Genomic DNA, 9,282 nt, shown 5'->3' on the forward strand with positions numbered 1-9,282 from the left:
TTCTTTTCTATTTCCATCAACTGTAAATGTTCTTTCATGGCCGATTGTAAAACAAAGCCTGTATCTGTAACCTCTACAGGGACTGCATGTAATGGCATTTCCCCCTGTAAGGAATGTGGCTACAAACCCAACAATTTGACTTATGTGCTTTTGCAAACAAATTTTGCATGGCCAAAAATGTATTGAAATCATTCAGTTATGATGACCCTGTTTTCATGATATATATCTGAGTCTCTCTCCCCATTTTTTTCTTTGCAACTGCTTTTTTTTTTATTTGCATTTCCTTTTGTATTTACCTTTTTTTTTTTTTTTTTAAGATTGCCTTGTACTGTCTATAGATCGCTATTATAGAAAGAAAAATGTAAACATATTATTACTTTCCTAAGACTGTTAACAGACTGTTACTGTACTGACAACACTGTTTGACTTATTAACTTACACTGATTTTTGTATGAACCAACATGGTATGCTGCTTTTGCTTGGATTTTCATTAGCTGAAAAATGCCATTTTTCTTATGTTTTTTAATCACTCTGTACTTCACTACCTGTGTGTATTTTTGTGTATTATTTCCAGAAATAGAAGTTATGTCCTTACCATAACGTTCCATGTGGAGTGTTCATCTCGACTTTGTTCTTACACCTGGGTTCGGAGCCGATCCTCGGCTCCGTGTCGGCCGCTTGGCAAAGCTCTGCATCAAGAAGAAGCTCGAGACCAACCTAACTCCCACAATCCCCCTCTGCCTTTACCTCAGATCTAGTTTGCAAGCAAACCAGCAGTCAACAGAAGAGAGCATAACACATTCATGCCAAACAAGAATAAACATAGCTAAAAATACATAGCCACAACAACTGCTCAAGGCAGAAGCAGGAGAAACAAACCAGACACCTAAACTGGACGTTCTTCCTGAGGGTGGGAGGGTGGGAATGTAAGAACAAAGGCGAGATGAACACTCCACATGGAACGTTATGGTAAAGACAAAACTTCTATATGTGAGAGTGTTCAATCTCGCCGTTTGTTCTTACACCTGGGTAGCGTCCCTAGCTCCATGTTCCTGAGGAACTCAGGGGAGAACGTTCCTGAGCACAGTGGAACCAAAGGTTGCCCTGTCCCTAGAAATCCTGTCTACTTTGTAATGAGACATGAATGTATGTGGTTTAGACCAAGTGGCAGCCGCACAAATAGTGTCTAACGGCAGGCGGGCTGCATGAGCCAGGGATGTAGATACTGATCTTGTAGAGTGCCCTTTGGGCTTGACAGTAAAGTTTGTTCAGAGGCAGTATAAACAAAAATAATACAATCAGAAAGCCATTTGGACAGGGTTCATTTTGTAACTGCCATACCCTTCTTGCTGTCTGAGAAGGCTACAAAGAGCTGGTCTGTTTTTCTGTGATCCTTTGTTCTGTCCAAGTAAAATCTGAGTTGTCTATGAACATCTAACTTGTGTAACATATATTCCAACTTATTGGAGTGGTTTTTGAAAAAGGTGGGGAGTTCAATGGACTGATTAATATTATTAGCGGAGCAAACTTTGGGAAGAAAGGATGGATTAGTGCGAAGAGATACTCTATCAGGGTGAAAAATCAAATAAGGATGTTTAACTGAAAGAGCTTCAAGCTTCGATACCCGCCTGGCCGATGTGATAGCCACCAGAAAAAGGGTCTTCCATGACAAAAACTTCAAAGGACAGGAAGAGGCTGGTTCAAAAGGTGGTAGCATCAGCTGTGACAAAAGAAGGTTCAAGTTCCAAGGTGAAGTAGGATTTCTAACTGGTGGTCTAATATGGAAAGATCCTTTTAGAAAGGCCTTACAAAGTCTGTGAGCCATAATAGGAGCCCCACTTTCTCCCACATGAAAATTTGATATGGCAGCTAATTGCACTCTCAAAGTGGCAGGAGAAGCCCCTTGGTGGAACAGTTCAGTTAAAAACTCCAAGACCTTATTCAGAGGAGCTATTACGGGATCCAATTGTTGTGTAGTTGCCCAGTGCACAAAACACTTCCATTTACTAGTGTAAATCTTTGTAGTGGAAGCTTTATGAGAAGCCACCAGGATATTTTGAACTTTAGGGGATAGAAGATCAGACCTGGCTAAGAAGGGAAGCGGAGCAGCCAAGCTGCTAGTCTGAGGGAGAGAAGCGACGGGTGGAGAGCCCTGACGAGTGGGTCAGTAGATCCGGCTCTGGGTCCAGGATCCAGGGTTCCCGCATTTGGTGTGCCAGAAGAAAGGGAAACCCAGATTTGACGAGGCCAGAATGGGGCAATGAGGATAATTGTCCTTTGCAGGTTGCTGGCTTTCTGTAGAAATTTTGAAATCAGGGGAACAGGAGGAAAAGCGCACAGGAGACCCGGGGCCAATCGTGAACCAGAGCGCCCCTGGGGACTTCCCTGGAGGGGTAATAGGGCAAAATAGCTTCTGCATTTGGCGTTCATTGGAGACGCAAACAGATCGCAGGAAGGCTGGCCCCACTTGCGAAATATTTCCTTCGCAACTGACTGTTTGAGGGACCACTCGTGAGGTAACAGGATGGCTCTGCTCAACCTGTCCGCTATGACGTTGGATAACCCCGGGATGTGCGTTGCTATCAGAAAGCGACCTGTGGACTCCGCCCATTGCCAGATTCTCATGGCCTCTCTGCATAGTTGATAAGACTTGGTTCCCCCTTGCTTGTTTATGTACCAGACTACAGACATGTTGTCCGTCTGAACTGCAATTGTCCCTAGAGGAAGAAGGGGAGCAAAGTGTTGCAATGCTAGAAACACTGCCCTCAACTCTAGAACATTGATGTGCAGATTGTATTCCAAATTGGTCCATTCGCCTTGGACTGTCTGTCCCTGAAAGATGCCCCCTCACACCCTATCAGGGAAGCGTCCGTGGTCACCGTTGCTGTCGGCATGGGCAGCACAAATGGTCTTCCGCTGGAAAGATTGCAAGTCCGGAGCCACCAAGCCAGGTGTGATTTGCATATGTTTGTGATGTGAATTTCGTGTGTCAGGGGTAACTTTTGGAACGACCATTGTGCAAACAGTAGCCATGGAAGAACTCTCATGTGCAGTCTTCCCAAGGGTATCGCAATGAGAGAAGCTGCCACGAGACCCAAAACCTTCAGAACCAGTTTCGCTGGGGATTTTCTGGATGATAAAAGAAGAGATATATGGTTTTGTAGGGAGGCTATCCTTTCTGGAGGAAGCCTTAGAATTAAGCAACGTGTATCCAATTCTGCTCCTATGAATGAGATATGCTGTGATGGCTGTAGTAAAGATTTTTCGAAATTTACGAAAATTCCGAGATGAACACAAAGTTGTAGCATGTAATCCCTGGCCTGAATCAGTCGACGCTCGGTGGTGGCAGAAAGGAGCCAGTCATCCAGATACGGAAACACCTGGAATCCCAGGCGTCTCAAGTGAGACGCTACCACTGCCATACATTTGGTGAAAACCTGGGGGCTGAGGTCAGACCAAAGGGCAGGGCTCGAAACTGAAAATGACTGGCTCCCAGCCAGAAGCGCAAGTGATCCCTGGACGCCCTGGCCATTTTGATGTGGTAGTATGCGTCCTTTAGATCTATTGAGCACATCCAGTTGTCCTTCTGTAAAAATGGAAGGATCGATTGAAGCGTGACCATCCGGAACTTTTCTTTCTTGATGAAGGTATTGAGTTTGCTTAGGTCCAGAATTGGCCTCCAGTCCCCTGTCTTTTTGGAACTAAAAGAACCTTGAGTAAGTTCGAACCCTCTTTGGTCCGCTGGGACTGGTTGGATGACTTTTCTAGCAGCTTTGAAATTTCTATAGCTGCAGGGCCTCAGATGGGGCACATCTGGGAGTCTTTTCTGTGGAATTGGGGGCAATAGGATGGGAATTCTGTAGCCTCTGGTAACAATGCTTTTTACCCAATTGTCTGATGTAAGATTTTGCCAGGCCTGAGGGTATAAAGCTAAGCGACCCCCGACTGCCTCCAGAGCAGGACAGTCGGGCCTCCTCTCAGGAGTGCTGGAAAGGTTTCCCGGGGAGTGTATCCCTGTCACCTTGGTTTTGCGGACCCCTCTGCCGCCAGGGCGGCGTCTTCCACCTCTGCCCCTCCTCTGCCTCTAGAGGGGGCATCACCCTGTGTGCCTGGGAAAGAACCTTGGGGTTTTCGAAACCACATTTTTCCACCACGTTGCCCTTTGGGGTACGGTCTGGATGGGGTGGAAAAACGGACTCAGACAGCAGACAGAGTCTTTCCCTCTTGCTCACACCGGGTAAGGGTCTCCTTTACTTTGGGGCCAAAGAGAGTGGCACCATCAAATGGGGCATTAGTAAAGGAAGACTTGAAGGCTTCCGCAAATGAACATAAGCGCATCCAGGATTGTCTACGAAGAGCAATCGCTGAAGCCGCTGCCTTTCTCGATCCATCGGCTGCGTATGAGATCAGCCTCATGGACGAGTTTACAATAGATGTAAGGGTATTGAGATGTGCTGTAACCTTCTCTGAGACAGCAGCATCTGTAGTACCCTGGAGGGTATCTCCCAACTCTTTGATTAGATCCCTCTGTAGCCGTGTGAAGTGGGTCAAATAGTTCAGGGATCGCATAGAAAAAGCCGCTGAACTAAAAATGCGCTTCCCATACCTGTCCATAGTCCTAGAATCTCTGTTAGGCGGATGGACAGATGAGGAAGATTCAGACATCTCCTTTTTCGTGGCCGCTGCCACCACCATAGCGTCCACTGGCACTCCCTTTGTCAGATAAGCCTTATCTTGGGGGGTAGTAATATATTTGTTAGGCTTTCTAGGGACTGGCTCCACCGTGTCAGGTGTCTCCCACGCCCTTGAGCAATCAGTTCCATCAACTCATCGGGCGGAGTGACCCAGGAGGAGGAAGGGCGAGCACCGAATGCCTTCAGCAAGACTGACTCATCCTCAGAAGGGGGAAGGGATTGCCAATCACCTCTCTGTTTTAGGATCTCCAGGATGTCAGAAAAGGAGACATCCTCTGAGGGTGACTTTGGGGACCCTTCTGACTCATCTAAGTCAGTGTCCGATGTCAATGATTCTTGTGGAGAATCTAAGTGTCTCCTCTTACACAATCTTTTCCTCTGAAATTCCTCGGGGGGGGCATCCGAAAAAGCCTCCGAGGAAGAGGGGGCACCCTCTAGGGGTGGCTGAGATACTGGTGCTCGACGCTTAGATGTAGCCGTGGGTGCAGAGGAGGATAACGGACCTTTATGGGAAGGAGAAGCTGTTTCTGCTGAAGTGGTTGTCTGAACAGACAACACCTTCCTCATGAGTTCGAAGGCCCCGGGTCCCGAGTCGAGGTATCCCCGGTTCAAGAAGTCGGAGGAATCCCCGAGACAGGCACCGAAGGCATTGACCCCGAGGACGGAGCCGAGTCAATCCGAGCCGAGGCTCCGAGAGGGAGTGTCGGAACCGAAACATCGGTCCGACTCTCAGTTCCAGACCCAAGGATGGATATCCGGCTCCGAGACTCCGGTACTGGGTCCGACGGAGTCGAGGTGAACGGTACCGACCGAGAAAAAGATGGTTCCGGCACCGAGGGCTCCACAATCACCAGATCAGCCTCTCCCGGCTCCGAAGACTGGATAGGCCTCGGAGGAGGAACAGGTGGAGATAAGGGAAGGCCTTCGAGTCTCGACACCAACTGGGAGGAGACAGAGATGAGTTTGGACAAGGCCGTATTCTCCATCAATTTCTGCACCATGCGGTCTACATCGGTGTCGGAGAGGGGCCTGGAAGAACGCGTCGAAGGAATCGAAGACGGAGCCGACCTCAAAAGTGCAGGAGGAGGAAGCTCCGTCACCGATTCCAAGACTCGAGGCTCGGTAACTAACAGTTCAACACTCGGCCCCGAAGTCTGTGGAACTGGTGATCGAACTTTGAATGAAGAGCTCGGAGCCAATGACTTGGGCTCCGACGTCTTCGATTCCTTCGAGGATTTAGATGCCTGGTCTGATGCATCTAGAGCCTCTTGGAATGCAGGCTTCAAAAGGCCCCTATCCATAAGTTTCCTGCGTCTATCTGTCATGACCCTTCCACTGAAAGAATGACAGATGGAGCAGTCTTCTTGCAGATGGAGAGGGCCAAGACAGTAGACGCAGGAACTATGATTGTCTGTGACAGACATCTTCTGTCCACATTGGCACCGTTTGAAGCCTGATTTAGCTTTTTCTGACATGTTTACAAAATCAAATCCAGAAAACAGTGAAATAGCCAGTACTAAATGTCCAATCCAGTAAAAGTTGTCAAATCCTGTTAATAAAGTCACATCCAATAGTCAACTCCAGTAAAAGTTAAAGGGTGGAGTAGGCCCCGAGGGAATAACTCAAAGAAGTATATAAAAATTATATACGGAACCGAGAAACCCTCGATACACTACTCACACACACACAGTCAACTTTAGAGAAGTTTTTATACAAAAATAATACAAGAAATATAAGAAATAATTAATCTTAGCTTTGAGGTGGTCCGAGCTCATCAAAATGATGCGAACGTTGCAGCGGCAAACTAGATCTGAGGTAAAGGCAGAGGGGGATTGTGGGAGTTAGGTTGGTCTCGAGCGGCTGCCCGATGCAGAGCTTTGCCAAGCGGCCGACACGGAGCCGAGGATCGGCTCCGAACCCAGGTGTAAGAACAAACGGCGAGATTGAACACTCTCACATTGTCAGTTACACCAGTCTGATCAATAATGTTTTTGCTGTACTAGTTTGTCTATAAATCTGTTTGCGGTTATATTCCACGCAAGACATTTTTTTGAAAATGTGACATTACAGTCCCTGTTTTTTACTAATATTGATCCTGTTTGCTGTATGCATAAGCTGCCTTTGGAGACATACTGTACTTTTAATGTGTGGAGTTTTGACCCTCTCTTGTTTTTACATTTAGAATGTGTCAATCATGCCTTAAATGTTACTTAATTTCCAGATGTGGCATTATATACCCAACATTTAATTGCATTATTTAGTTTTGCATATACCATTTGCATTACTGTAAATGTATTTACTTTATCTGTATTAACTTTACTTTGTGTCTGTATGTCTGTAGGTTATTTCTGTGTTTATTCTGAATCCGTCCTGGCTTATTAAACCAGTAAAGTAATAATTATTTTTTTTTGTCTTTTTCCCCCCTTTAATTTACATTGAGTTGTTTGTACTCACAGTGTCTTCCATTACTTCAACAGGTCCCTGTACTTTGCTGCCAACTGATAGCTTGTGTTCTCTGTGAATTTACTGCTTTAATGCCTATTTGCTGCCATGATCTGGGTTATAGGGAGGATTATTCCCATATTACACTGGTCATAATTTACCATTTTTATTATACTGTTAGTGTTTATAATTACCATTTTCTGTAAGGCAAGGGGTTTGTAATTCCTTCTGTTTATTACTTGCCTCCTTTTTCTGTGTACCCGGATGTTTGCAGGTCATTTGCATATATGCCCTGTTTGTATTTATTACCGGTTTCAAAAACAGCATATTAGCTGTATGTGGTTGTCTCCTGTTTCCATCATTGCACTGTGGAACTGTAAGCAGTAGATGAGATTGTTGTACCTATAAAAAAATGTGATATCTTTAGGCTTAATTTTATCTTCAGACTTTAAATTGTAAAGCTGCTTTTTGTAGTCTACAAGTTGTTTTAGTACATTTCCTATTTGTATCTGCAATTTTGCTTTTTCTAAGCTGTCCAGCACTCTGGCTTTTTCTTGCTGCAGGTGGAGTTTAAGATGTTTAATCTAGGAGTTTGTATCTGACTGGCTGGCAGAAATTGATTTTAAAGCTGCATCTGAATTGTGCAGAATGTCATTAACTGTCTGACGAAAGTGCTTTAACATACCATTATGCCTGACCAAAACATCTGTTGTTTTTTCTGTCGTTATTTAGACTGTCTGATCATTTTCAGAGTTTTTTAATTTTTTAAATGGTGGAAACTGGCATTACCTTGTCTGTGTGTTTAAAACAGTTATGTGAGTGTAGACACTCAAGTTTCAGCTGCTTGCTTTGACATCTGCCAAAGCATTTTCTGTAGCCCCTTTTGTATTACATTTTTTATGTGCTTTGATTTTGACAATACTAAACTTTTCCTGTAAATCATGCTGGGAATCAATGCCCATCACTTCCATAGTACTGGAGCATGTTTTAAGGGTTTGCCAACATGTCGACAAATCCCCTTTTGACCCAAACTGGCATGTGTAAAGTAAAGAATTTACCACATAGGCACTGTCACTGTAAATACTGACAGGTTAAAATGTTGTAAAACATATTTTACTGCTTCTATATATGACTTTAAACATTTGGGAATAAATGCAAAAAAAACCCATTTAAATAAAGCATCATTTCAAATAGACCACACAGTGTATATGTCAACCATTGTTTAAGTGCAAACATATTGAAACAAAACTCCTTTTTTGTCTTGCCAGTGAGGCAGAGTCTTCAATAAACAAGACTATTGATAAATAGCAGGAGAAAAAACTTGTCATTTCTGCTGAACCTTGTCCAATGTCAATTGGTGTATTTTGTGCCCCTTGTAAATCTTGTTGGGCTTTCTCTGCCTTGTCAGATTAACTCCTGTAGTATGTGCCCTTAATAAATGTTGGATTTTATCCGATTGTTGTGTTAAACCAGAAAGGTCATTATGCAAAGTCTGAATGCTATGCGGAGTCTCTTCCTCTAGATGGCATTATTGTCCCTTACTGCTGTCATTAGGGAAATCTTGAAAAGCTGTGAAAACCTTTTCTTTAAAAGGTTAATATTAATAGCACACTATGTTAGAACTTTCTTTCTGTGCATTTGCAAGATTTATTATAAATAACTTTTATGTAGTCTATTACATTACTGACAATAATTGTCATAAAAAATGTGCAACAGTTTGCATTATATCTGACAAAGGCATGACTGCAGAAGGTACATTTAACTGTTGTGTATGTGAAGAACTAAACGCTAGAATCAAACAGATTCTTTGTATAGGAAATATCTTATGGTATGGCTTACATACTAGACTCCTGTGACAAGATTGACAATTTTGGAAATTTACTTTCACATAAAAAAAGTCTTTTGAATTGCTGTACATTTTGTCATGTATGGATCACAGACATTTAAGCATTTACAAACCCAACTGTTATCTAATTTTTGAAACATTAAAAATTTCAGTTACATTTTATGTTGACAGAAGATTTAAACCATACCTGTAAATAAGCCCAGACCTTGTCTAGTGTATTATGCAAATCTGTACAAAATGTGGGCATTGTAAAGTCAAGTTTGTACTGGCATTCATGTTACAACTGCGAAGAATTTGCCA

General features: G+C 43.7%; 1 protein-coding gene across 1 annotated transcript in view; it reads right to left on the reverse strand.

Annotated features, from left to right (window-relative positions):
- GAS2L3 (growth arrest specific 2 like 3) overlaps positions 1–9,282 on the reverse strand; it is a 791,099-nt gene that overhangs the window by 174,735 nt on the left and 607,082 nt on the right. The gene's annotated exons all lie outside the window — the stretch shown is intronic.

Source organism: Protopterus annectens, chromosome 11.part0 (assembly GCF_019279795.1).
Source record: "Protopterus annectens isolate FY-2018-M chromosome 11.part0, PAN1.0, whole genome shotgun sequence".
Lineage (NCBI taxonomy): Eukaryota > Metazoa > Chordata > Ceratodontiformes > Protopteridae > Protopterus > Protopterus annectens.